We start from the raw sequence: 27,338 nt of genomic DNA, 5'->3' as shown, positions 1-27,338 counted from the left end.
AAAAACACACTCACACACACACACATACACACGCACGCGACAGCATCCTCAAAACTTACACTACCTATAGTGCTCCACTAGGGATTTACACCTCAGAGGCCTGAGTCAGTGGAAGGACTCTACTCCCTGCTTTTCAGCTTTCTTAGTCAGTTGTTTCATTCAGACTGAACTGGCTCAGTGCTTTTCCAAAGGGATTATTCTCATAAATAAAAGATCAACATGAAAGAAACAACAAAAAACTCCTTGTGAAACTAGACAATTTTTCATTTTTTTAAAATATATTTTTTAAGAAACTGAGGGGAAAATCCCATGACTGTAGGTAGTGGCCAGCCAAAAGTCCAAGTAGTCATGTTGATCTTCTTTACAGCTAGTCTTTGTAATGTTCCAATGCAGAACAGTTTTGCAGTTTTGCACATTTGCAGTTTTGCATATTTAGATCCTACTGTATCCTCATCGTAGAGCGAGATCATGACACTAGGAAAAATTATACCCAGGTCCCTGAACTGGTCTGTCACTCAAATCCTAAGATAACCCATCTGACCGTTTTTGTTTTCCTGCATGTGGTGGGCCCTAATGGAGGGGGCTTTCCTGAAGCTTTTTCACTCTGAGCTCAACCAAGCAGCAAAAGCTTGACCTCCACATGCTCCCCAGAGATGTGCCTTCCCAGGCTTTGTTCCAGGAGGGCGCCCTGCTCTCTAAATCCCAGTGAAGGTAACCAGTCATTGCGGTCTTCATCATTAAGATCATCAAATCACATTTAGTCTGACCCTTCTTCTCAGGCCAGTTTGACATCTGAGGCTCTAATGGACAACATAGTCCCCAGAATCACAGGGATGCACTCTGAGAAAGGGTTATTCAGGGAAAGAGTAGAGCTCAGAGCAGAGCACCACTTTGAAAATAGTCAGATGGAGTTGCTCAGGCCTTTGAATGGGATCCTTTGGATATTTTCCAGACACGTCCCACTAGTGGGAATCCTGCAAGCAGACCTGGAACTCACTGGAGGGGTTAAATATCCCTTCTGGCCTAAGAACACCTTTAGATACCCCAGGAAAAACCTGGAGAGGGTTGTCAGGGAGAGAGTTCAGAGAGTTTCCTTTTTCGCCCCTCACCACTGCTAACTGATGTCAGATAAGTAAAAGACAGTGAGTGGATGGAAGATCTGATCTCGTCTGCCATACGGGCATGTTTACTTACACACACAGGTTTGACTGAAAGAAAACATGAAGAACATTCAGGGATGTATAATACAGCTGTGTAAATGTCAGTGGATGAAGGAGAAAGGCTTTATTTCTGGAACCTGAGTATGGTTAAATCTACATTTTATAAATGCTACTAATTTACTAAGAGGGTCTCATCTGTAGGTACCGTATGTATACAGAATGCTTGCAAAGTTATTTTTTTCTTCTTTTTTTGTAACATGGTCCCAGATGACTAAGTTATTCTTGACGCTCTTTACTTATTTATGACTGAGGCAGAATAAATTATATGCTGGACTTAAGATGACAGGTTCATGACTGCACACTAACTCTAACTTTCTTCAACTTTCGTTCAAGGGCAGACATACAAGCTGATCATTCACTACCTCAGTCTTGAATCCTAGACATCATCTACTGAATCAAATATTGACTGATCCTGACCCATCTATGTCTTCTTTTTCAAGTAAATCCATTGGACCCATCTGGAAAAACATTGTGAATTGTTCAGACAAATACAGAACACTTCTGTATTTCATTGGTTTCACTGCAGAAAGACAATACAACTGTTGTCCTTGAACCGAGATGTTGCCTTAAAACCAAAGCTACAAAAAGTTGTGTGAAGAAAAGGTTTGACATAAACTCTTTAAATAAATTACAGAAGCTATACCTGAATTAATTTTTGTCTGGTTAAGAAAATTGCGTTTTACACAATATATTATGGATCAAAAGACGTATTTGATGATAGCAATTGACTAATTGACAATTGATTGTGTGATCAAGTAAGTCCAGGCTTTTTTTTGTAGGAATAAGCAGCGAAATGGGGATCACCCGGGATGAGTTTTCTCTGCCAGTGGCACAATAAGGTGCAGAGCCTTTGCTAAGCAGCAGCTCCTCCATCGTGTGCATGACAGGGATTTAAACAAAACAGTATGGCATGCATATAAGTGTTGACCATTCGCATAAGAAAATATCATTTACCCATGACGTAGTCATTTATGTCAAAGAAAATGAAGAAAAGGCCCTCGATGAAGCCTCGTTTCCCCCAGAGGATTGGGCACAAGCTTATGGTGTATGTTTGGTCTTGTGCATGTCGAGTTTCTCTTCTGGAAAAAAACAGTCCAAAGTAAACTGTTCTCCTCACTCACGGTTCGAATTTGTGCAGGATTAGGGATACTTCCTTAGGATGTGAATCTTGACTTCTAAACATACTGCTATGGCTATTTTTATCTTTAGATATTTAAATGCTGTAAGAAAACAGCTCGCTCAGGGTTGTCTCTCGAAAAACTCTAATAAAGCAATGATGTGGAAGCTTTTTAAAAAATCAAAAACACAGATACAGATACCCCTCCAAACAAAACTTAAACAAAATGAGTCACAAATGTAACTTGAATTGTTGTCTCTCATAATAGTGTAAAGCTCTTGCACTCAGGATTACCCAGAATACCTTTCACATTTTATAACGCTTAAAACATTTTTTATTAATAACATGTTCCAACAACTGACATTTTTCATCATTGCCTCCTTTTATAAACTATATAGTTAACAACAGTATCACAAAAATTTTTAGTCTGACGTGCCTGTAGTCAAAAAAAGGAGTCTTTATTGAGTTACTGTTGTTGCACATAGCTTCCCTTTTCCATCCTAATTATAATCCTTATTTAATTAAAAACACTGTACCTCCCAAAGTAATATAATAGCAAGTAATACAGATCAACAACAACATAACTTGTAACACCATGTCAGCAAATATTTCATGAACAGAATTTAAGCCAAAAGGCTGAGAAGGTGTTTTTGAAAAACTTAGGTGGACATTTATTGATTTACTGCTTGGAATTTTAAAGGATACATGTTGTTTGTGGTCATTAAAATTCCTCAAATTAATAATGCTGTTTCTTATTTGGCCTCAAAATTCAGGTTTGGTGGTTAAAATAATGTCAAGCAGAAAAAACATTGCTGTGTTGGTACTCCTAATAAAGTACATTTCTCCATTCTGAGTGGAAGAAATTTTGTGAGCAAGTTCATCTTTGAAAAAAGATACAATAATATCTGCAAAAAAAAACTTCAGCGGTGTTTTACCTCCTTTCTTTGCTGCAGGTTTCATGGCCATATCCTATAACTTCTGGGCCAGACAGTGCATGCTTATGTAAATGACTAAGTATTGGATTTTGTACCACCGTTCATAGCTAAATATGCCTCTGGATCCATGTGTGCGCTCTTTCACAGCGAAAGAGATTAATAAAAGAAAATCATGCACACACAGTCTTTTTAAAATTTGCCAGAAAAACAAAAACAAAACAAATGCAAATATCTGCCTTTGTAAGCACACACAGTCTTACTCATGAATCTAAGCACCGTTTTATCCATTTGGCTCCATGTGTTTGAGTCTGCCGGGAAGCCTTCCTGAGACAATCCTTACTATTATTCTGCCTTGTGTTCAGAAAGTTTTCCATTACAGAAAGCCTTCTTTTCCCCAAATTCCCCCTGTCAACACCAAGAGTATGACTCAGTGGGCAGCTGTCATGCCTGGATGGAAAAAGCAATCACAAGCAACTCAGCAAAAAAGAAAGACAGGAAAAACATATTTTCAGAATTGTACACCATGGCCTGGTCTACACATGCTATTACTGCAGGACTTTCCATCTTTCTTCTGTACTTTATGCTGTTTTTGTAATTTATCTTGCTTATAAACTGGGCTAACTAGTGCATTTAGGCACAGTAGGTGCTTCATGAATAGTTTTTATCTTCCCAAGGTAAAATTCTAAGAAAGATCTTAGAAATTCTCGAATGCCATGATTTTTCTATAATGACATCTCTCAGTGCTATAGTCTTGAATATGAGCACAGAGCACCTTCTTCCACCTGTCCCCTACATGGCTGGTCCCAAGTGAAAACAGAATTTTTAAGTGTTTTTTTCCAACAAGGATAGTCCATTCATTCAGATTGAGGTTGAGCTGTTTTCAGAGGAGGAGTGTGCAAACCTCGTGCAGAGACTGCCCAAAATATTTGCGGTGGTAATTGCAGAGAAAAGTGATTTTATGAAAATTTTGAATGTTAATCCCTTCCCTTACATTCAAAAATTATGTTCTACTTTAGTGTACTTTTTTACTTAAAATTCAATAGAAATAAGACAAAAAAATAGCCTTATTGTCCCACAATGGGGAATTGTGGGCATAATACATAGCTACTCAATATATCAGAAAAAACCCCAAAAAACTAAAGTTAAGATCTAAAGCAACAGAGGACCTGAGTAAAGAATAAGTATTGCACAATTATTGATAATACGGAATATTCCGATAAAACATGCAATATTCATCTTAAATAGGAAATACAGCTCCCGATATACACATTGATGTGAGCAGAAATATTCATGATTGTACAAGAAATAATTTCTATTTGCATACCTAAAATGTATGCAAATAGACATTAGCATCTGAGTGACTAATGATATTCAGATGAAAATGCAATATTAAAAAGTTAAACAGAGGAACTTCAGTAAGAAAAAATGCAATAAGGATGATTGTACACACAACAACCGTGTATTTGCTACAGTTACATATTGAGGTGCATCAATTTCAGTGTGACAACGTAGGAAATCTAAGGGTGTGGACATTTTGGCAACCACCGGATTTTTCTAATTGAATTGTCCTGGGAGGTTTTAGTTAAGCAAGTAGCTTTTACAAGCAACACAGTGGTTGCTTTACCATGACCAGGAATGACAAGATGTTGACAGTGAGTGATGCTGTAAAATGTAGCGGTGAAAAGCAGGTCAAGCTGGACACGCACAAACACACATACACACACACATGCACGCACAAACACACACACATACACGCACATCCTCCCTTGGTCATCTTTAGACTGAAGAGATAACACCTTGGTGGATTTTGAGCAACATAACGAGGCTGTCTGTGTCCAAGAAACAGACAAACAATAAAGAAGAGAAGAAAACAGAGGAGGCTGGAGACAGAAAGGCAACACAATGAGTACACAGAGTGGCTAAGCTAAGTACACACTCTATGTACCCAAGTGTCACCTCGGCTATATCTGTGGAAGTTATTTGTGAGAAAGGCAGAGATCCAAGAGACATTGTTCCTGAATGACTCACCAGTACAGTCTGCCATCTGTGTTCAAAGCTTCTCTGTTTAAAGTATTTTTAGACAACCGTTTCTCCTTGATGGGATGCTCACAGCTTTTCTGTAAATTAATGTTATGGGTAAAAGTGTATTGTCACCAAAACACCATGTTAGAAATACATTGCCAATGATTGGAGTGTCTGCTTTGCTGTACTTGTATCACTTCAATCAAGCGATGAAATGAAGTGGATTTGGGAAGTGCAGAAAACAAGCCCTCAGGCTGTTGACACTGGAAAAAAAGCTGGGCAATGAAAATGACTTCCTTTGAGGAGTTGCTGCTGCCTGGAGTCAGACGCTCTCTTTCCTCTACTGGCACGAAGGAGAATATTAGCTTGCCTAAATTATGTTTATTGTTGCCCCAACTGGGGAACACATCGCCTTATTACATGTTTGATTATGAATTCATTGTTGACACTGTTAGAAATTATGTTTCTGTAGACCAGACGGTGGATGTAGTTTGTAGTAGGATGTGGTTTAACACAACATAAATTTATTCACATCAGTTCATCCATTTGAGCAGATGAAACAGTGCGTAATAAAAACTTTACAAGAGCGAAGCATGACACATTCATTTTAACTATCCGCTTTAGTCACTGAATTATTTCCATACACAAACTGACAAAGAAGGCAAAAAAAAACAAGCCTTCATTTGAAAACTCAGCTTATGGCTCACCACAGCTGATTATCTGCCTCTGTCTCACCCTTTCCCAAATAACGCTGTCTTTGACAGCCCAACATAGGCACATCATCTGTCCCTGTATCCATGGAAATTCTCTTTGGTAACCTTCTTTTTCTCCTTCTAGACAGCTCAATATTGAATCTAATGTACAGCGTACTGAAAATGTAGGTTGCCCCTCACAGATTTCTTCTGTTTCTGCATTTTTGTAACACTTAAATGTTTCACATCTTAAGAAATATGTACAATGTTAACATAAAAAGCAGTTTTCATTCTAAAGAAGGAAATGTTATACAAACCCCCCGGTTTAATTGTGAAATATTAACTATGATTAAGTATGTCTTTAAGAAAGGGGACTCCAGTATCACTAAGCGCACCTCTGTCTGATTACAGCCTCAGCTGTAGAATCAAGAAATCATTTAATTAATAGAACTTGTCTGACAACATGAATTAGGATAATACATCAAAAAATCAACACCCGTTTTGGGGAGGTGTGAGGTCTGTGCAATTGAACTATCATGCGGACCAAAAAAACGGACTCAGGTCCGCCTCAAAACCTAGGTCTCAGCTCAGTTACGTGAACTCTGGAGCAGTTTGAATACATATGGGAATGCCAAGCGGACCGGAGGCCACTCCAAAAGCAGGAAGTGGACTACAGTGCAGGGCAATCTGGGTTAAAACATTTGTAACTGAGCAATAATACTAATGAAGAAACTCATATATCGTAAATACCTTGCACAAAATCTGTGTGAGTGTGACATCAGTTCAATTAAAGTGTATGCATCCCTGCTCGTGCGCCTTGAGTAAAATTTTAAATCTTTGTAGTCTTCTGCCTCATTCTGTGCTCAAGCTGAGCGCACTTTTGAATCGTGGCACCACAGGTGAGGGGTTAAACAGGTTGGTCAAAAGGTTTGTTTCGTTTGACTAAGAATAACGTGAGAACAAAATTTGCTATTTGGTCTATCGGACTATCAGGTTTGAAAACGACCTAAGAGTCAATCTTTCAGGCTACAAAGCCATCTCTAAAGACCACTAAACCACACTGTGAGCCATTACAAATAGAGAAAACATTTTATGAACCTTCCTAATCCAAGAGTGCACTAACAACTCATCCAAGAGGTCACAAGACCTAAAACAACATCCAATGCCCTGCAGGACTCACTTGCTTTGGTTAAGGTCAGAGTTCATGGTTAATCAATAAGAAAGAGACTGTGCAAAATGGCCTCCATAGGATGCCCTGCTGACTAAAAACAACACAAAGCCCACAGTCACATTGCCAAAATCTTAACGATGCCCAAGACTTTTGTTGAAAATATTCTACGGACTGTGGAATTTCTTCTTACATAGTGAAAGCCAAAAACATGAGGGAATAGAGCTGAGCAGGCTGCACTAAAGTTACAAATATTTTGATAAAGGCATCATAACACACATCACCTCCGTGTTGCTTTTTGAACTCATTATTTATCCCTATAAAATGTCATTTAAAATTGCAGCTTTTTGTTTATTTCATAATATGTCTTTAATGTGCAATACTTTTAATATTAACATCTAATTTAAATAATTTTTAAAGTTCTTTGTTATTATCATCTCATCATTATAATTTCTCTCTGTCTTCGAAAGCTCTTCAGTTTACCTTGTGTATGATTGGTGCTATATGAATAAACTTCTCTAAAGACAAGTTTCACAGCCAGAACTACGGGGGCCACCATTTTTGTTGGTTTCTGCTAACAACTTCTGGTTTGCGCGGTCACTGGATAGTTTTTGGTCTGCGTTGTGACTGAAGACAGCAACTCTGTATCGTGTTCAATAAAGTCCTAAATGTCACGTCATCTCCACCTGCATTAGCTACCCCTAACCCTACACAAAACTCTCAGAAAATAGGGGTGCCAGCTATTACGCATGTGCCACTCCCGAGGCTTCCCTGCAACAGCAGGTTATTACAGAAGGAGAAAAATGCACCACATCCACCTCCTCACCACTCATTTTACAGGTAAGCCATGGCCTTGTTGGCTCACGTCTCCGAGTCATGTAATAAAGGCTACGGGGCCTGCGGTGCTAGTGGACTTGCACACCATGGGCATGTATGACCACTTCTCTGTCTGATCGTGTGAGCATATATTTCTGTGTGAACTAGAATGAGCGGGAGAACTAGTGCTATGAATGATAAAAGGTATTTTTTGTGATGTGAGTGAATTTACCTTAGCAAAGAACAAAAATGCTTTTGCTTGTTGTAACATTAGGCCATTTTTGTCATATTATCCTTCCGGTTCAATATCGTAACAGGGTGAGGAATTGATAAACCACCTTTTATGAGAACTAAATAAGAATACACCCGTTTTACAGCCTTCGCCATCCAATATAAATAAACGCTGATCTTACTCAACCGGAAATGACTAGCAGATTTAGCTTAATTGTGGAGGTAAACTGGAAATGCCCATGAAACTTGTCTGTACAGATAGCTCCTCACTTTGGATTATCAGATCACATCTCTGTGGACCTAAACCCTGCCTACAAACCACTGATCTGCAGAACCAGACCTGTGATCAAAACCATTCAGGTTTGGACCGAGGAGGCCTGCTCAGCTTTACAGGCCTGCTTTGAACACACAGTCTGGGACGTATTTAAAGATGCCGCTGATCTGGAGAATTATACATCGTCTGTGCAGTCCTATGCTCTCTTCTGCACTGATGCTGTCCTACCCACAAAGACAATCAGAGTGTTTCCTAACCAGAAACCATTGGTAGACAGCAAAGTCTGGTCCCTGCTGAAGGCCCAGGATGCAGTCTTCAGATCTGGAAACAGACCGGCCTACAGCACGACCAGATGTGAATTGAAATAACTGGGAATGTGGAGAGGCATCAGGACTATCACGGACTACAAGCACAGTGACCAGCAGCTCAGCAACAACCCAGCTTTCCCCGATACCTTTAACAGCTTCTTTGACTCACTAAGCAGCATGGAGCCTGAATATTTTCCTTAGCCAGAGGTGCAACATCAGCCCCTCACCCTGCAGCTGCACCAAGTGACCTCCTCCCTAAAAAAGGATCAACAGGGCTGCAGGACCTATGTTAGGATGCTATTTATGGACTTTAGCTCAGCCTTCAACATCATGCTCTCAGACATGCTGGCTCTGAAGCTCCACAACCTGGGATTATCTCCACTGTTCTACTCCTGGATTCTTGACTTCCTCACCAACAGACCCCAGGAGGTGAGGTTTGGGAAACACATATATGTCCGACTGATCCTCAATACTGGAATGCCACCGGCGGAGGGGGGGTGGGGGGGGTGGAGGGTGGTCCTCAGCCCTGCTCTCTTCACACTTTTCAACCAGAACTGTTCTGCTATTCACCCCACAAACACTGGTGGTGAAACGTTATGGACGACACCGCTGTGGTGGGTCTCATCTCCAGTAATAGTGAGACCCACTACAGAGAGGAGGTCTAGAATCTGACACAGTGGTGCTCCAGGAGCAACCTCATCCTGAACACCAGTAAGACCAAGGAGGTCATAGTGGACTACAGGAGGTCCAGGAGGACTGAACACGCCCCTCTCTCCATACAGGGGGAGGTGGTGGAGCGTGTGGACACAGCATTAGGTTCCTGGGCATTCATATCTCCTCTGACCTCTCCTGGACTGAGATCACCTCCTACCTGGTGGAGTAGGCTCAACAATGGCTCTTCTTACTCAGGAAACTGAAATGGACTGGACTTTCCACTAACCTGCTAAATAAAACTTTTATAGAGCTTTTCTGTCTCAGCATAACAGTGTGGTGGGAGCTGCACAGAGCAGGAGAGGACGGGTTTAGCACTGGTGGTGAGGACAGCACAGGGGATTGTGGGATGCTGTCTACAGGATTTGGACTTAGTCTGTGCAGCACAAATCCAGAGAAGGGCCTGACGCATCCACTGAGCCCACCCAGGCAATGCACTGTTTGACCCACTTCCATAAGGTAAACATTTCAGAAGAATCAAATCCAGAACTAATAAACTCTTATGTTTATGAGTTTCATATGTTACAATCACACAAGTGCAAATGCCTCTTTGCACACTCTTATTTTCAAGGAATATCAAATTGCACATTTCTGTAAATGAACCCTTAAGACCACTGCACAAAAATTGCCTCATTACTTCAAATGTATGAGGGATTGACATCAGACTTATTTGACTCTGATATAAACTTTCATGCTTTAATGTAAAAAAATAAATAAAAATACTCCTGTAAATACTTAGTCTGTTGTGTCTGTGTCACATTATCTGTGTACATCCTAGGCTGGTATCTGCCTCAAATGAAATGTCACCATGGTAACACATGGTGACAATAAAAGATTCTTGATATCTCTATAAATAGACATCTCTAGCTTTTTTTCCCCCTTGCTCTTTGTGGACATGTATAACATTGTCTCTTATTGAAGCCACCCAGATGGCTTTTCAGAGTGCTGTTTCAGAGTTCCAATATTTTCAACCTGGGCACAAGGCACAGAGTACCATGATCAGCTTGCTGCTGCCCTGTTCTGCATTTAAGAAGCACACACACAGTAGCAGAGTTTTTAAACTGTGGGCGTGAAGCTCACCGCTGCTTTGGTGCCCCAAAACCTGATTGACTTGCTGTAAATGATGGAAACATGTATTGTGGTGAATCCTAGATAAGAATGTCTGACCATCAGTTCATGCCTTTCAGCTCAAACTCACTGTGATTAAGCAGCAGGTCCCCAGTCCGATGTACACGGGTAAATCCACCTCTGATTGGCTTTGGTTTTGGAATCCCCTAGTATGATTGAGATGCTGCAGCATGTTTGTAAGCAGGTCATTCATGAGTATAAGCCCTGTGGTGCTGCTCAATTCTAATAATTCTGCCAAGAGATGTGAACACAAATTCATCCCCAGTGATGTAAAAGATTGATTGCTAGTTATTATTAGCTATTAGGGATTCCTGGTGGTTAAACTGTTATATCAAAATAACTCACAAGTCTTTTCAAATCACCATCTCTGATTATTGCAGAACTTCCACCCCTTTCAGTGTTTGAAAGCTACCAGAATATTTTGCATCTTTAAGCAACTGTGTTGCTAAATGTGATATTAGGAAAATATTTATTTTAAACCCTGATAACTCAATGTCAATGAAAGTGTCAGAACATAAAAGTCAGCCTGCCTTTGTTAAGTTGTTGTCACTCTGGCTCAACATTCTTTGGATGCATACTGGTTGCACAATGTGGGGTTGAATATTTCAGTCACACCCTATAATGATATAATAATAATAATTGCATCCATAACTGCCCAGACTCATTTAAGTCTATTGTTGAGCAGAGTAAAATGTATATTTAAAAAAAACATATTCCAGTGAGATGGAATAAGTGAGATGAGTAAAGTGGGAGCAGGGGGAGAAACCAGGCACTTAGAGATGTGAAAGGACCTGGAACACTTTGAGTAGGACGTTTGTTGTGTGCTTACTCAGCATCCTCAGTTTCTTGCCGACAATTATATACCAATTCAGCAAGCTGAAAGCTATAAAGCTGAAATTTTAGGCATAGTGGGATTTTTAAAACAAATCCATAATCCTTTCCCTTTAAATCAGCACTGGTTCCTTAGCTTGACCAGAGGGCTGTACTTAAAAAATAAAGTTGTTTTTTTTTACTTGTATGTCTTAACTAGCAATGCTGTGCTGAGAGTCTGAACTTGAGGTATTGTAAAGCTGGATTTACTTGAATTTAGCAAAATACCAGAGGGAGGTTGAACTCGGGCTGAGTTTATAATCTGGTCTGAAGCAGTTCAAAAGTTTAAACATTCAGTTTATAAATTGCCTGCAAAAAAGAATCCAACTTTCACTAAGTCTTTTTCTGCCTAGCCTTGATAGAACAATTTGACAGAAACATTATTATTTCCTCTGACGGACAGACTGAATCATATTCATTTATTCTAATTAAAAAAAACAACCGTCTAATAAGTTTTTAACACTTTAATGTCCAGTAACTACCTCATCAAACAGTGAACCACATTCAATCTTTGATCTAAAATGTGTTTTATTGGTGTATTGTTTTCACAAATTAGGAAAGAAAAAAATTATTAGGGATTTAATTGATTAACAGTTTACTGTTGTAATTTTTTTCAATACCAGCACATATTCCCACCAGAAGGAATGTAGCGAAAGATAAAATAGACACAAAACCAACAAACGATGCATTTATTTTACAGTACTAGTTTTAGCCTTTATTATAAAACCCATAAGACATTCAAAGTAATACATTTTAGTTTTGCATGACTGGTGTAAGATTCCAATGACATGATAACCTTTAGTGAAAACAGCATGGTTTTGTAGTAAATTTATCATTGATAAAATTACTGCGGTAAAGTTATTTTTATTTGCTGTTAAAATTAACAGTAGAAATAGTGTAAGAGTCTTCATTCAGCCCGCTCAGCTTCAGGGTGCAGCAGCATGTAGGGGAGGGGCGGTGCGTGACAACATGCTCCGTGATGTGTGTTTACCTCAGGAACCTTCTTTAGCATCTCATTAAGTAGAACTAGAACCCCAGGAATCGTAGGATGGAAAATTGGAGAAGTTTTAAAATTAACTTTATCAGACCTTGATGACCCAACCTTGTGCTTAATTTAATATTCTTCTGCTCATACCATATTTTGTCTTCTCCCACAGATGAAAACTTGTTGTCTGGTCATGTTTCATCTTGTCCACCCTCCAACGTTCAGCTGCAAGGAAGAACATTTCCAACTACACTACTGCCGCCAACCGCTGCTTTGAGACACACTTACCTCCTCCTTACCGGACTACCGGATCTTCCCATGGAAAGCCTCACCAGTGTTGTACCCAGAGTCTCAGCCGAACCATCACCCTCTGCCACACTTTCCAAATAAATCTGTTGAACTTTGTATTGTGTCTGTGACAGTCGCTGCTTATGAGTCTCCGACAACCATGACATAATCATTGTATTTCATGAAATCATCTTGTCTTTTCTTTAACACTCAAAGGGCATTCTCGACACAGGAAAGATAACATACAAATTAAAATTCAATGAAATTAAATGTTCAAAAATACAAAAAAGCAAGTTAGGAAATGACATATCAAAGTAAGGACTACAAAACCTGTAGGCAGGAACCAGGATATAAACCAACCTGTTTGATATCGGTATCTGACAGTGAAAGACATAAGAACATCCTTATATCGATGTGAATATATATATATATATATATATATATATATATATATATATATATAGCCCTGTACACTGAGAAGCAAAACAAATCAAAAATAGAAGCAAAATAGAACTAAATAGTGACTAAAGATATTGAAAGATATAGATGCCACTCAGTATGATCTGCTAGGAGTTTATGCAAATATCACATGACTTTAGCCACATATTTGCTACATATTTCACACAATGCCTCAGAAACAGTATGTCATACTGAAACTATGTAGCATAGAGAGAAAAAAAACAGAATGGGTACTTGCATAGCAATGTTCTTTTTATATGACATATATCTGGCATTGCATTGCCGCACTGTCTCTTGACACCAGGCTGTAGAGAGGTAAGAAGGGAAAAAAAAACAGAAAAGGCAGTGGATGACACACAACATCCTTGTTATTTTGCTGGTTCTTTCTGAAATCCTGCTGGTCAAACTGAAAGAATTTGGGTCTTCGGGCAGCGAGATATTTGGGTAACTTTCCTGTCACACAACCCAGCACCCTGAAAAGAGACTTTTCCGCCTTTTTCAACATGGAAACAACTGTTTTGGGATCATTTCTTGACATGAACTGAAACTGTGTTCCTGGATGCTGGTTTCTACAACAATTGAACAAATAGTGTGCCTGAACACAGAACAGCTGATGGATCTTCTGTTTCACGAGGAGCTGAGAGACTAATAACACAGTGAGTACAGAATAATAATTGTAAGTGGGACACAGGCTGGTTAAACACTTAAATTCCTTCTGATATCAAATAATGTGCACAGCCACAGTTCTAGGGGAAATAAAACTGTTCCTTGTAATAATATCATGTAAAAAAAAAAAGTACAAAGGATATACCTGTTATAACTGAGGCTATACCACAAAATACCTCACAGCAGCTGTGAAGCACAGTGATGGAAGGGTGATGCTGTTGGCTAGTTTTGCAGCAACAGGACCATGACACCTTCCAGTTATTGCATCAGTCATAAACTCCTCTTTCAATCTAAGTATTCTGGACAGAAATGTGAACCCATCTGTTCAATAGTGGAAGCTTGGCCAAAGTAGGTTCATCAGCAGTATAATGAGCCACACTGCAGCAGGTTTACAACATAATGGTTGAAGAAGTGATGAATCAAAGTGTTGCAATGATGAAAGTCCAGCTATCAACCTGTTTGAAATGCTGCAGCTTTAAAGAAAGAAGAAATTATGTAATCATATGACAACGAGTTGCCCTGAATTCCTTCACAATAGTGAGAGAGACTCATAAAGTCATACAGAGAACAACTACTTCAGGTTCTTGAAAGTGATTCTATTTACTTCATGGGTGAACTTCTAGCTAAGTCATGGGGTGAGCTTAATTTTTAATTTCTGCATTTTAGCATAAATATACAAGTGCAATTTTTTTAATGAAAGCATGGTCACAGTTCAGGCTTTAGAGGAACTTTGCTAATAAAGACCGCAGAGTCGAGGGGTTGTCAACATGAAATGTTACCTGACATAAAAATGTCATTGATACATCGCAGCTTGACAAATGCAAAGCAAAGAAACATGCATGTCCTCTGGAAAGCTCCGCTGGACATACAAGCGGGGCCAGGGGCTAACAGTCATGGAAATCACCAGGGCACAGTGTGTCAAGCTGTCAGGCCGGCTGGTGATGAACGAGAGAGCCTCTTGCTACGCGCTTGAGGCTTGTAAGGATGCTCAAGATCCTGGTGTCACCATGTAGGACGCGTGGGACCAAGACAAATTACCCCCAATATGCATTGGAGATTTCCCCCTAACTCCCTTGACATTTCAGAGACGTCTCGTTAATTCAAGTCCAGCTCCCCTACGAAGAACAGTGATTTGCAGCAATCTTCCTGAAGTACTAATTTATGCTCAACGGAAATGATGATTGAGAATGTTGCAAGCAGTCGGAGAGGGTGATAAAAGCAAGGTTGATTCAGTGTGACTGTAGCTGGAGGCAAAATTTTCAGTGTCATCCAAATAATCAATTAGATAGAAAGCAATCAATATAATAGCTATCAGCCAATGTGATATCAGTCATTTGTCTGCCGTTGGTCGGTCCTGTACATCCCCATTGACTGCTGGAGAGAGGCTGCAACTCCACAGGTATAGCAGATGGATGAAGGGATGGATGGAGTCCTTACTTCACAATAGTTTAAGCTTTTAAAAATGTCATTGTCATTATTCTTTATTTTTTTCTATAATTAAGAGGGAAGAGTGGACCTTGAGATGTGGTTATGTTGTCTTCACTAATATTTTAACTATGCACAACATACAAACATTTTCAGCTCGACTATTTCCAAAAAAATAAAGCAATAAATCCCGAACTGCAATAATCAGTTCAAAGCAAAAGTAATTGAATCAGTTTAGATGCCGCAACACTACATTGGTTGCGTATGTGGGAAGATTCCTTATTAACTGTCTCAGTCTGTGCTGGCATGTTTCTAACAGAATAAGTATCTATGTTTTTTTGTTAAATACTTCTTTACTATATCTTTTATTGTAATGGAAATTTGAATACAATCTCAATATATAATGTCACAATAGCCAGGAGGAGCAAATTCACCAAGATATTTGCATGCTAAATATTTTATGCAAAATGCTTGATGCTCCTTCAGATTTTCAACTACAATTAAATCAAGATCTGCTCCTTAAACGAGACATTATGAATGCAAATTAAGGGGAAATTTGTCCAGATTTATGTAGACTACAGCCAGAGAAAATTGCATTCAATTCTTAAAGGCCAGTGGCGCTTGTGTCTTTTAGATTGTATGAAAGGGAAAAAAAAAATCCCTGCTGAAAGTGGCGTGAAAATACTGCTGTTCTCTGGATGACAGGGAGGATTTCACAGAAGGTAGAATTTATCCAGTCCTTGAGTGGTGTGTGAATATTTTTGAAAGGATTGTTTCATGTAAAGCAAATGTTTTAAATACTTTTTATATCCTGTTCTTGCTTTTATTAGAGTATAAACTTTATTACTGTAGAAAGCACACACTTCTGTTTAGCAAACAGTTCATTATTAGTGGGGCCTTGTCAGGTAAGGACCTGGAGTTTTCTGGAGAATGTTCAATATTTTTCTCCATCTCTGAAATTTTTTGCATCTGTTGTGTTTGTAGCCGAGGAGAGGACCATCATGTTCACTGTGTAAACCCAGGTGCAACTCAAGTCCCTTCATGCTGGACATGAAGGGACTTGTTGTATCTGCATGTATTAGGCGCAATCTGCTTTGTGAATCTGGTGCAGAAATAAGGCAGAGAGTGTATCGGAAAAATTGGCTAAAAAAATGGATCATTATGTAGTTCTCTGTGAAAGGCTGTTTACTGATTATGTTATATGCACACTACAGCTGCATTGTACCTGTTAGCAACAGCATGCTTAAACAGATTTATATCCGAAGAAGTAACTCTGCTTTTCTGTGAGTTGTCTCCCTGAGGAGCCTCCTCAGATGTTTTTCAGCTGATTTCCTGAAACACTTCTGAGACTTCACACCATACTCCCCCACATACAACAATATTCTCCAAACACATCCCCCTGACGTTTCACATTTTCAGTTATACCACAGAGGTGATACATGAAGCAAATATTTATGATTCCTTATGTGAACAGAACTGGAAGTTGGTTTTGGTTTGTGTAACACCACAAGAGAGAGAAACAATATTATAATATTTATGTATTATAAAAAATGAGTATTAGAAAAGAGGAACATGGGTACAATTTGCACTTTGAATCATAATGGGGTGAAGGGGGCTCGGACAGTGCATTAGACCCTCCTTTTTACAGGTTTTAGTAATGGACATTTTTCTTACTAATGGCTCTAAAATTGGTTGAACTTTTGATCTTTATAGAAGCATCTCGGGAATTTAAACATACTGGCTGCCCCGGCATGAAACAGTTATTTACCACATAAAATCATCACACAGAAACCTCACATCATTTATTCCTATTTAAATTTTGACAAACATGCAAAGCCTTTTTTGGTGTAAATGTTTCACTGTCTCTTTTCAAGCTGGTGAAGTTTAAAACCTATTTACATAAACAATTGTGCAGAATAAGCAGGTTTCTTTGATCATAATTAAGTTCCTATCTATGAATCCATGTCATGCTATACACAATTGTCACAGAGACAAAGATGCGGGAGGAAATAATTACTGTTTACTTGCAGATGAAGCTGTTACTTAGACTTAATTACTCAAAGAGTAAAAATCTAATCAGCATTGTGGTTCTTTGACCAAGGTAAATGAACCTGCCTCTTTGGGAAGAACAATAGTAGCACACTTACGGCTGCTTCTTATTTCCCACTTGTAATTATGCCGTGTCCCAGGTGTTTACATACTCACTGCGATACAGATGTATCTCAGGAAGAACAATATTGCATTTCTGACAGATTCATTCTTCCTCCCTCTGGGCTACAATAAAACCTGAATGTGTGAAGATTCTTGTTGTCAGTCTGCCCATTTAAATGACTTCTTTGTTTTCACTCATGATGTGGCTCTTTGAGCAGTTCAGGTGAAATCAGCTGTTTTACTGCATGATGTTGCATTCATAATACTAAGTCAGAATAAGCAGCAGAGGATTCTTTTGTGTAGATTAATAAAAGCTAATTAAACACCACAGCGTGGTACGGCTGTATTAGCTCAAACCTTGGGTGACTGTGGAGTTTACTCAGCCTTATATGGTTAAGGCTTAATCACTGCAAAAAAACAATTAAAGTCTTGTACAATGTTTTGAGGAAGCCATTTTTACAGCAGTTTAAATTCTTTTATCACTAGCTTACCTTAAGCTTACATTAAATTACCATTGTGTGTAGCAGTTAATTATATTATTAATTACATGACAGGGAAAGCTGTGATTTTTTTTCTAGTTGGGCTATATAGCGATCGTGATTTATTGTTTTTAATGCAATTTTCAGTCTCACAAATTGTATGGTAATTTATGTGAGCACTGTTTTTATAAACCTTCATGTGGCTGCTGCTTTCAGTGGACTGTTACATACCGTAGCCTACATAAAAGCTTACGGTTAGCTTGTTGTTGCTGTCCTGATTTTTCCCTCTGTATCCAAAAAAAGAAGAAAAAATATATCTCTTTAATTAGTTAGTTGTTATCCTTACAGTAAAATCGGCTTTAATTTTTTGTAATCAGAATTTATCTAAATTAATTTACGATAAGTGGTTTGGCAGTTATTCCAACTTGTATGAATTTAAGACATTAATTACGAAGACTGTTAAGCAATAGATAAAAACTGTACTTTGATTTACAACGTAAAAGGCAAATTGGGCTCTTGCAAGGTAAAGTCTAGCACACAAGGCAAAAGGAAAAGGAGAAAAATAAAAGTAAATCTGTGCAAGAGCACAGGGTGGAACATGTCTCACATACAATTTCATGATCTCTCCACTTTGGAAGCTCAATAAAATGTTATATTGCCTACTGTTTGGGTCATCATGTACTCCAGCTCAATGCTGGATAACAGACACTGATGAAAAAAAAAAATAGGACATGAATAAAATGTTTGCTTGTCGATTATATTTGCAAGTCACTATAAAAAGATTTTGCAGCCTTATAGATATAAATATTTTAATAACAGACAATGATAACTATCATGTTTGGGATTAACGGAGGACCCTAGCACTGAATGTAATGATGGCAAAGTTAAAGTAGTAGTGAAAGGATTGTCAAACAAGAAATCTGGCATGAAACACAGGAACCAGAGTGGAACGCAGAGACAAAAATGGAGAAACAGGGTTGCATGCAGCATAAATCCACAGAGAAACCAGCAATGAACAAATAAACCAGGGAGTTTAAGTACAGAGGGAGGTGCGGAGGAATGTGAGACAGAACACAGGTGAAAGTAATCAGGACGCATGAACAACAGCTGAGAACAATGAGAACAGAGGGAGATAATTAGCACAGATAAATAGGAAGGAACACAGGGAAGAAATCTCACAAAAAAATACCAAATGAAGTAGAAGATTTGAACAAGCACACCTCACAGGTCTCTCCCCCTTGCTCTCTCCTGCTCTGCAGCCCTCTCTCCACAGAGGAACCTGGTGTGCTGTTGAACTTCTTTTCATTTCAGTTCAGTCTAATTCTTTCGTTTTAGCTTGCTTTTCGTCGTCGTCTCCTTCTATTTCGTTGTTGTTTTCTGAGCAGGTGGAGCCAGAGAAATTGGTAGTTCTGCTGTAACGTCAGTTTTTCTGCAATCTTGAGCTTATATGATAATACACACTGTGTGGGGGAGGAGTGTGAGTAGTGCAGACACAAACATAATGGACACTGCTATGTAGGGCTGGGCAATATATCGAGATTTGAAAAATATATATATATTTTTTTAAAGAGATTTAAGATGAGACTATATCATTTACATCAATATGGCCTACGTTGTGTTATAACTATATTTGTATGTATTCCAGCAGGTTATTTTTCAGCTGTTTCTCATATTTATCCACAACTGTTTGTTTAAAAAAAAATGTCTGTGAGACTTTTGGGATAAAGCTTTCATTCAGAGATGCCTTTTCATAATTAGGAGAAAAACATATCAAGATAAATATTGTATATCGGCATTCTGCCTAAAAATATCGAAATATAGCTTGTCTTTAATATCGCCCAGCCCTACAGCTAAGTAGGGATGGGTACTGAATTTGATACTTCTACAGGTACCGATGGAATCCTGTTGGTACCACAGAGTATCAAATCACACAAATCAAACGGTACCATCTTTCGGTACCTAAGTGCATCACTGTGACACTGAGGGAGTGGAAGAGTGGGTGATTTTCCATGACGGACATGAACCATAAATTTGTTTTTAATATAGTTTTTTCTTCTTCTCTGAAACTGTTGCACTAAAATAATACCCTGAATTTACATTGACACATAGCTTCAAACCTGTATTCAACTCGTTCACTGAGTGCGCCTCTGATAACTGATGTTTTGGTAAAAATTAGTTTTATGTGGTGTGGATTAAGGCAATGTATTAAAATTCATAAATTATTTAATGAGGTTCATTTGTAGATCCAAACAAGTTTATATAAAGCATATATAAATATGTTGAATTGAAAAAAAAAAGAGATTTTATTAACAAACATCTAAGACACAAACGTACCAACATCTGGTACTGGTACAGGTATCGATTCCCAGGTATCGTATCGGTACCATATCGGTTGAAATGCGAAAGGTACCCATCCCTACTGCTAAGACACTCCTCCTGACTCTGATTGGTTGTTTCGGACCTTGAGAGGTATATTTCTGCAAATGGCAGTAGGACCATAGGGAGGAGCCAGAGGACCTTGATGTTTTTTCACAAATTATCTGTCTCATATTATACGACATAGTGAGAGTTTCAACAATTATGTAAAACATTTATTTGTACAAAAGTTACCAACTGAAGGTTTAAATCATAAATTTACTGTGATAGATACATCTTGTTTAAGGGTTTGAAAAATGCTCAAACCAAACTTACTTGTGTTAAGCAGTATCACAATGGTCCAAAACACACAAGCGTTTTCACATCTGTATGGTTGAAAAAGAATGTGGAGAACTTCAGGAAAGGGAGACTGGCGAATAGTACCAAGTGAAGATGTGGCATGATTACTGACACCTTCTAAAGAAGACTGAATAAAATTAACTCATCCTTCACCAAAGTATCAACTCAAGGATGTGTACACCTATGACCTTATACACCTTTGAGAACGACTGCATTTCTTAGAGGAATCTCTAAATGTTGTGTACATTTTGTCAAGAAAGCATGTTTAGCTGGTGAACAGATGGCATTTGCTCCTCAGGTGCTGCAGGTGCCGTGCTGTTCACATCTGTTCATAGGCCAGCTCACCTCTGCCCTGGACAGCCACTGGTGGCTTCATGGTCGACTTCCAACAACGTCAGTATCTGCCACTCCTGACAGCATTCCGGGTGGCTTCGGCATCCGTTTGCTGCTTCAGGGATGCTTGTTGTATCCAAACTGGCTCTGGTCTTAAATTAAACATGGCAGTGAGAAAACCGTAACAACTGTGTGATTAATATTTAAAGCTGCTGTTCATATCCCTTTAAGGAAGAGTGTAAATCCCTTTTATTCCCTGCAAACAGCACAGGAAAAATGCAATGGGACTCATGTTTTCAGTTGCTGTGACTGACAGCTGATCTCGGCAACCCCGGTGGGCAACGTGCTTACGTATGCATGGGATGAATCCAGGTGTTGGTGTGTGCTGGTGTATGAGAGCAACAGAAGGCTGTGTGAATCACTGTGCTGTGCTAAAACACGTAGTGCTGAGTGAAAGTTGACCAGATGAACCCAGAACCTGGGGCTGTTTTAGGGAGTTCTCCTCTTCATAGCGGGCTTCAGCTGGATCGCACTATGATCCGATCAATACACAAAATACTTCACACACTTCTGGGAGCTCATCAGAAAGGCTACTTTTCTCGCATATGATTCAGTCCCCCAGTGACTATTGACTGTATGAACATGTCTGTATTTCACCTCCTACTTGGCTGTTGCAATGCATATTATTTAACTGAATACCACGTTTAGATTTAAATATTTGTTTAAAAATCCCCCCATGACATTAAAATGTTTGAACTGGAATCACATTGATACAATGCATTGCACAGGTGTTCACATTTCTTGCACTTTTTCAAATGTTCTCAACTGACAACGGCAAACCTCACTCCATAAACTGGAGTCAGTGCTTCAAGAGCCGCCGCAAAATGACGTTCCCAGCATATGGGAACGTCTTGTTTTAAGCCACTCCTGGAACAGACAACATCAAATGTTTATCCCCAAGGAATACAAAGCTTTATGCAGATGTTGATTTTATTTTCCAGCTGGACCAAGGGGTTACTGTGCTCTATTGGTAACCAAACTGACCTTAGGGTCTATGGGGCATTGTCAAGAGGAAAATGAGACAACAGAACCAACAATGTGAATGCGTTCCAGGGTGCTAGTAATGCATTCTGTGCTTCCTTGAAACTTCAGCATAACTTGAAACCATTTTGTTTGACTAAGCAATTGGTTTAAAACATCCTGTATAGCTATCTTTGTTCAAGCACAACGGTTCTTGAAAATCAGAGTTACACACTACATCATTGGTAGAAAAAAAGGAAGGAGACAGGAGGCAAAGTTCTGTATCATGGTGGCAATAGGGCATTCCTGAAATGTCAAACTGAAGTCAGCGGTTGCAGTTTCTTGGGATCGTTTTTGAACGTGAAATGGCTTTTTTGCGCTTCACTTTTCCAACAGAATGCCCTTTTCTGGTTATCGGGCCACCCAGCAAGAGAGCAGGGAGAGAGGGGAGGACAGGCTCTCCTATCTCTCTACTAATACTGCTTTCTTTTCCGCTCATTTTGGGCCCTCTACATTTCAATCAGTGTTTAAGCTGTTCTGTGCTGGTTTTTTTTCAATTGAAGTGGTTGAAATGAAGCTCCTAAGACGTTGTCATCTTCCAAAATGATTAGTATTTTGGTTGTTGCCCATGTAATTTGCTCTGTTCCTGTCTGACCAGCCAGGAAATCATATATATATATATATATATATATATATATATATATATATATATATATATATATATATATATATATATATATATATATATATATATATAGATATGCATATATATTTTTAAAGTGTTCTCTCAGGAGCAGCCCGGGATGGACGCACACACAATGGGGCATTTCTCAAAAGACGTCATATTTTGGCTTTGCAGCAATCCCTCATACCAAGCAAGCATGAAGCGACAGTGGAAAGAAAAACTTCCCATTAACGGGAAGGAAAACCTCCAGCAGAACCAGGCTCAGTATGAATGGTCATCTGCCTCGACCGACTGGGGGTTAGAGAAGACAGACCAGAGACACAACAAGAGAGACAAACAAGCAGAGAAGCACACATTGATCCAGTAATCTGTTCTACATCAGATGGTAATAGCGGGTGATCTGTCTTCCCTGGATGATATCACAGCTAACAGAATGCCAGACCAGGTGTACCTACTATGAAGAAAAAAAGAGAAAGAACAAAAAGTTAAAAGCTGAAATGACGAGAAGCAATGCAAATTGGAGAACACTAGAGTGAGGAAAATAGACCCCGATATCCTCCAGTAGCCTAAGCCTATAGCAAAGGTATATATATATATAAAGGTAGCTCAGGGTAACATGAGCCACTCTAACTATAAGCTTTGTCAAACAGGAAAGTTTTATGCTTAGTCTGAAAAGTAGACAGGGTGTCTGCCTCACGGATCAAAACCGGGAGTTGGTTCCACAGGAGAGGAGCCTGATAGCTAAAGGATCTGCCTCTCATTCTACTTTTAGAGACTCTAGGAACCACCAGTAGACCTGCAGTCTAAGAGAGAAGTGCTCTGTTAGGAACATACGGGGTATTCAGAGCTCTGATATATGATGGAGCTTGATTATTAAGGGCTTTATACATGAGAAGAATAATTTAAAATTATATTCTTGATTTAACAGAAAGCCAATGAAGGGAAGCTAAAATTGGAGAAATGTGATCCCTCTTGTTGATTTTCTCTTGCTGCAGCATTTTGGATAAGATGAAGACTTTGAACTGTATTTTGTGGACTTCCTGATAGTAAAGAATAGTCCAGCCTTGAAGTAACAAATGCATGAACTAGTTGCCCCTGGACAGAATATTTCTAATTTTGACAATATTCCAGAGGTGAAAAAAAGAAACTCTGGAAACCTGTATAATATGGGATTTAATCGACCTGTCTTGGTCAAAGATAACACAAAGATATTTCACTTTACTACCAGACGCCAAGTTAATGCCATCCAGATTAAGTGACTGATTAAGCAGTTTATATTTTGAGGACTCTGGTCCAAAGATTACAACTTCTGTCTTGTCGGAATTTAAATGCAGGAAATTTAAAGTCATCCAGCTTTTGATGTCATCAAGACATGACTGTAGCCCAAGTAGTTGATTAGATTCATCAGGATGTATGGATAAATATAGCTGAGTGTCATCAGCATTACAGTGAAAATTAATCCCATGCTGTCTGATAATTTTGCCAATCGGAAGCATATATATAGTAAAGAGAATTGGTCCAAGGACTGAACCCTGTGGTACTCCACAAGTGACCCTAGAGTTTGAGAAATATTTATTATTAACATTAACAAACTGGAATCTGTCCGACAGATGAGGTTTAAACCAGCCAAATGCTTTCCCCTTAATCCCTACAGTATGTTCAAGTCTTTGTAGGGGAATATTGTGATCAACTGTATCAAATGCAGCGCTGAGATCTAACAGGACAAGTACAGACACAAGTCCATTATCTGAGGCCATGAGAATATCATTAGTGACCTTCACCAGAGCTGTTTCAGTGCTATGATAAGCTCTGAAGCCTGACTGACTGATTACTTATATTGATCATAAAATGAAATAATTGTATGAATGAATTGTATTCCTTGTTGAATGTGAGAGGTAATATTTTGGGTTTTAATTTTAATTATAATTGAAGTTCTTTAGCCTTTTTTTAACATACAAAACTATTTATACTGTCAGGGTTCTCTGTTTTCCGTGCTCTCTAACTCTGCTTCACAGGTGGCTGCAGTTGACGGGTGGGCGTGGCCCGCACTTGCGGCTCATTTGGGAACCCTCGTCTCTGGCTTAAAAGGAGTGCACAGACAGCTGGAAGACTCCAAAGTGTTACCCCGTCGTGGTATGCCTAGGCCACAGATCTGTCTCCCGAGCTTCGTACCTGTGAGGTTTTGGAAACCCTGTTTTTGGACTAATCCTGTCTCCTGTCTTCTCCAGTATGTCATGTTTGGATTTACTCACCTGTGTTGGCTCTGTGCTCTGAGGACCAGTCATCCGAATCCCCGCCGCTCAGATTTTGCTCTGGCATCTCCACTCATACTCCCTTGGTGGTACCAAGCCGGGCGTGAAAACCCCCTTCCTGGATTCACCTGGTTCATCAGTCACACTCCGGTTCTTCCAGCTGCTCCTCCTGCCTGCTGCTGCAGTGGTGCTGTTTGGGCCCCCCGCCTGTATTACATCTGCCAGACCTCCTGTCACTCAGCCACCACCTCCCATCAGAGAGTTACGGTCGCAGAGTTCCTTTTTCACTCATCCCCTCCGGACAGGTCTCCCCATCCAAACGATAAGCGGCGCAACTTCTGGAAGATTCCCCCCTGGTTCGATCCTCAGTAAAATATCGTCTTTCTTCCCGCAGTCGTTCCGGCTCTGAAGTTCTGGCCTCTTTTGTTGCACACATCGTGGGCTTTCCCTTTGTTTAGCCTAAAAATAAACATCTTAAAACTGTTCCTGCTTCCGTATGTGTCTGCATGTGGGCCAAACACTTTAAAACCATGACATATACGCTACAGCATATTTTATTAAAAACATTTTTAAAACAATAATATTTTTAAAATCTAAAAGAGCCTAAAAACATATCTAAAAAATTACAGAATTGTGGCTATAAAACCAGAATCAAGCTGCGGCTGCAGTGCATTCTGGGAAAGAGATCCGTCTGAAGAACACACAAATCTGCTCTGATGCATGCTTGATAAAAAGGGCGGTGCGAGAACAACATCTGGGTTTTGTTCGTTCTTGGTCTGTTGTTCTTGGCAATTGGAACAGTGCTGGGGCTGAGGCTGATGACGTGTCACGAGCACACAAGAACGCTCAAGTACGCATATTGAGAAACAGCGTTTTTATTATTCATTATGTGGAAACATTGATTTTTTTACATCCACAAAGGAAAACCGTATTGCTTTTCAGAAAGTTCAACGCTGCAGAATTTGTTGGTGCCCTTAGCTAGACATGTGCATCCACAGTATGACCTTGAGGTCTTCAGACAGTTTCTTTGACTTCATTGCTTGGTTTCTGTGTTGTCAACTTTGAGATTTTATCTAAGCAAATGTGCTCCACTTCAATGTATTTACCGCAGGTAGACTCCGGTCAGGTTGAAGAAACTTAAGGATGTTCACCAGTGAAAATTAGATTTACCTGAACTTATTTTTAAGTGTCATAGAAATGGTGGGCTACCCATGTACTTTCTGTATAGAAATGTTTAAATTATTTTAAAATAAAAAAAAAAAACATCAGAGTTTTATTTCTTTTTTTTTTACTGTGACATTCCAAGTACTTTTTCAGGAAAACAATTCTTCAGTTGTTTGAATTTCTCTGTAATATACCAAATAGTGAAAAAAGTTAATGGCTCTAAATGAATTGGTTGTACTCTAAACCATCTTTGAAAACCTCTGACATTTGTCTGTTTTAAAATATTCTAACACATATACCAACACATTTACCAATCTGAACACAAAGTTAAGAAGACTATATAATTTTTCCACTAGCATTTTGACTTATCTTAAGTATGTTTTTCACTAGAGGTCAACCAGTGTGTTACAGCTGGAAACCTCTCAGGCAGAGGTCAAATGTATCTGGGTATCAGTAAGGATTTTCCAATATCAGGACAAGTTGAATTATTAAGGCGGCTACTGAGCAAAGTGAACCCCTGCTGATCGCATCCTCGGTCTCCATGTGAAAAGCAAAGAAGCACAGATGGTTCTTCTCATCTTAGGAAGCCTAAATGTGGGTGGAGGATAAACTAATGTGTCACCCAACGGGCTATATTGGCCTATTTGTGCACCCTGCCCATTCACTGAGACTGAGATTCCCTCCTCCAGCCCACTCTGCTGTTGTACTGCCCCACTAACAAATTCCTGCAAGACTCTAACTTAGTAAGTGAAAGTTTATTTATATATCACGTTTTCACAGACAAGTATCACAAAGCGCTTAACAAGAAGGATAAACTTGACAAAATACACCATGATGTACCATAAAGAAAACAAACACTATATAATCAAAAATGCACATCATAAATGCACATCATAAAACACCCAAATCTAACTAAAGCATCCAATCACTAAGTCCAAACTGCGCAGGAAGACAAGTGGTGTATTCCACAGTCTGTGTGTAATAGCTTGGAAGGATGGGTCTGCTCAAGTTCTGAAACAGGTGTGAGGGACCACTACAGACTTTTTATTTGATAACATCAGACGACAGGAATTGGTATGTTTGAAACACATCAAAAATATATGAAGGAGCCTGTCTATGTAAAATTCTGAAAGTTAAGGCAAAAATGATACAATGATACTCATACATATATATGAGCAGCAATAATCTCAGATGGAGCAAACACATCTAGGCTTGTGGCCACAA

This window comes from Fundulus heteroclitus, chromosome 1, assembly GCF_011125445.2.
Source record: "Fundulus heteroclitus isolate FHET01 chromosome 1, MU-UCD_Fhet_4.1, whole genome shotgun sequence".
Classification (NCBI taxonomy): domain Eukaryota; kingdom Metazoa; phylum Chordata; class Actinopteri; order Cyprinodontiformes; family Fundulidae; genus Fundulus; species Fundulus heteroclitus.
The sequence above is the reverse complement of the archived record's forward strand: the minus strand, read 5'-3'. Positions refer to the sequence as shown.